This window comes from Micropterus dolomieu, linkage group LG08 (genome assembly GCF_021292245.1).
Source record: "Micropterus dolomieu isolate WLL.071019.BEF.003 ecotype Adirondacks linkage group LG08, ASM2129224v1, whole genome shotgun sequence".
Lineage (NCBI taxonomy): Eukaryota > Metazoa > Chordata > Actinopteri > Centrarchiformes > Centrarchidae > Micropterus > Micropterus dolomieu.
In genome coordinates this window covers 1,637,857-1,640,826 of record NC_060157.1, presented here as the reverse complement: position 1 = coordinate 1,640,826, position 2,970 = coordinate 1,637,857, and positions in this window count along the sequence as shown.

The following is a 2,970-nucleotide window of genomic DNA, read 5'->3' as shown; positions in this document are numbered from 1 at the left end:
CAGAATGAGAACATGGATCCATCATGCCTTGTTACCACTGTGCAGGCTGCTGGTGGTGGTGTAATGGTGTGGGGGATGTTTTCTTGGCACACTTTAGGCCCCTTAGTGCCAATTGGGCATCGTTTAAATGCCACGGCCTACCTGAGCATTGTTTCTGACCATGTCCATGCCTTTATGGCCACCATGTACCCATCCTCTGATGGCTACTTCCAGCAGGATAATGCACCGTGTCACAAAGCTCCAATCATTTCAAACATGACAATGAGTTCACTGCACTAAAATGGCCCCCACAGTCACCAGATCTCAACCCAATAGAGCATCTTTGGGATGTGGTGGAACGGGAGCTTCGTGCCCTGGATGTGCATCCCACAAATCTCCATCAACTGCAAGATGCTATCCATCAATATGGGCCAACATTTCTAAAGAATGCTTTCAGCACCTTGTTGAATCAGTGCCACGTAGAATTAAGGCAGTTCTGAAGGCCAAAGGGGGTCAAACACAGTATTAGTATGGTGTTCCTAATAATCCTTTAGGTGAGTGAGTGTGTGTGTGTGTGTGTGTGTGTGTATATATATATATATATATATATTAGTACTCCACTGCATTCTGAACCTTCCCTCAGTAAAATTATTTAATTATTATCAGCAAAAGTCATTTAAATTAAGCAACAGTACTCACAGTGCAGTAAAATGTTTCTTTATTATACTGTATCTGATGTTTCTGGATAAATAATCCTGCTGCATTAATGTGCATGTTGCATTTTAGCTGTAGATGTTTTAAATCCTTTGTATCATAGGGTAGTTTCATCTACAGCAATGCATGGTGGTCTATAATCATGGGGTGGTGATGGGGCAGTGGATCATCCACCATTGTGTCCCTGTGAAAGACACTTAACCCCTAGTTGCTCCAGAGGCGTGCGACCTCTGGCATAATTAGCTACGTAAGTCGCTTTGGATAAAAGCGTCAGGAGGTAGAGCGGGTTGCCTGTTAATCGGAAGGTCTGCGGTTCAATCCCGGCTCCCCCAGGCTGCATGTTGAAGTGTCCTTGGGGAAGATACTGAACCCCGAATTGCCCCTGGTGGCTGTTCCGCCAGTGTATGAATGTGTGTGAATGATAGTTTCTGTTTGAGCACTTAGGCTCAGTGTATAAATGCGAGTGAATGCAGATGTGGTGTAAAAGCACTTTGAGTGGTCGAAAAGGCTAGAAAGGTGCTATACAAGTACAGAGCGTTTGCATCTAAATGAATAAATGTAATGTGTTTGTAGCGTCTCTGTCCTGTGAGAACCGCGTTTCTCTAAACAGCCAGAAGAACTGCCTGTTTTCAGCTTTGTATTTTCCAGCTGATCTAAGGGGGGGGTGTGGTTTAAGAGTTTATTTAGCTGAAGAAGGAGGAGAAGGAACACTTCATATTGTAGTTTATCTAAGTAACATCTGGAAACGGGGTTTTCACTGGACCGGAAGGAGATGAAAAACTGTTATCTGCGAAGTAACTAAAGCTGTCAAACAAATGCTACCAGTGCAGTAAAAGGAACTCTGAGATGAGAATAATAAATTATAAGTATGTCCACAGTTATGTCGTTCACTGACTCGTCCTTTTTTGCCATCTTGTAGGACACAGCAAGAATCCTGAGCTTCACCAAATCATCGGAACATATCACACCTACTTATTTAGATTTGTATTGTTTTTCTTTCTTTCTCTTTTTGTTTCCTGCTGTTTGTTTGTTTTGTGTGTGAGGAAATTGTTTGTGCTGTGTGTTTGTCATTTTTGATCATTAACAATGTTCCTTTTGTTTGTTAAATAAAGGAGGACTCCACTGTAATCAGTCTTTTCTACTGAATGCAGGAACACAGATACACTCGGACGCTCAGGACACCACATGCACGTGAAATTCTTTTTCTACACATTTGGTAGCCAAAATTAGTTTAAAGGAAAGTGCTGATAGAAAAACACATTACAAGCTTCTTCACCTGCTTACAGCTTGTTGTTATGGACCTTAAGACAAAATGAAGAAAACGTTGTTTTTGATGCTTTACCTGGGTTTCTGTTGTTTGTGGCTCCTCAGCAGATTTAATCAGGTCTTCGACAACATCAAAACACTCTTCCCATTGTTTTCTATGTATTTTGTCCTTGAATTTGTTGGTCAAATCTTCTTTTGCTGATTCCCTCAGCATCTCTTTCAGAACTTTCCCCTCCTCCTCCAAAAGCATTTCGGCATACAGAACTTTTCTGTTGCAATGACTTGATTTTCTACAGCATGTACTCCTTCCAAACAATGTCGTAATGAATGTCAGCAAAATGATCCCAAAGAGTGAAAATCCACCAATAACCTGAAAAAGGAGTAAGTAAGTAATATTATAGCAACAGTTCTGTGTTGTTGCAGTCATTTCATTAAGACAGTACTAACACACACTGACATGATGGAAACACTCACCCTGGACTCGTTTATCAGTTCAGCGATGATGACTTGGTCGTTATCAGTGAGATTCCTCTTGTTTTTGCAGGCTACCTGTTTCTCTTGCTCAGACTGATTACTCTTACAACAAACATACCAGTCTCCATCGACTAACACAAAAGCAACCCAAAGCAGACTGAATAAAGCTGCCTTAAGGAGCTTACAAATGGAAGAGCAACATAACCTGATCATGTACGGCTGGCAGCAAAATCTAAAACCTGTGGCTTCCCTGTGACTGCAGCTACAGCATTCACAGCTTCCACAGCATCCAAATGGACATGAACACACAAATTTACAGACTGCCTGAAATGGCCTGTCTGTCGAGAGTATCAAGAGAAATATTATAACAACTGGCAGAAACAGGTAAACATAGCAGTCCAGGTCTTGTTGTTTGCAAGTGCATTCGAAGTCCCTGTCCAGCAAAAGACTGTAGGTAAACATCAGAATGATTGCAGCGTAGGTGCTGAGCCTCCCAGAAACTAGTTTAGTCAGTATGTTCTCCATCTCTGATGTACA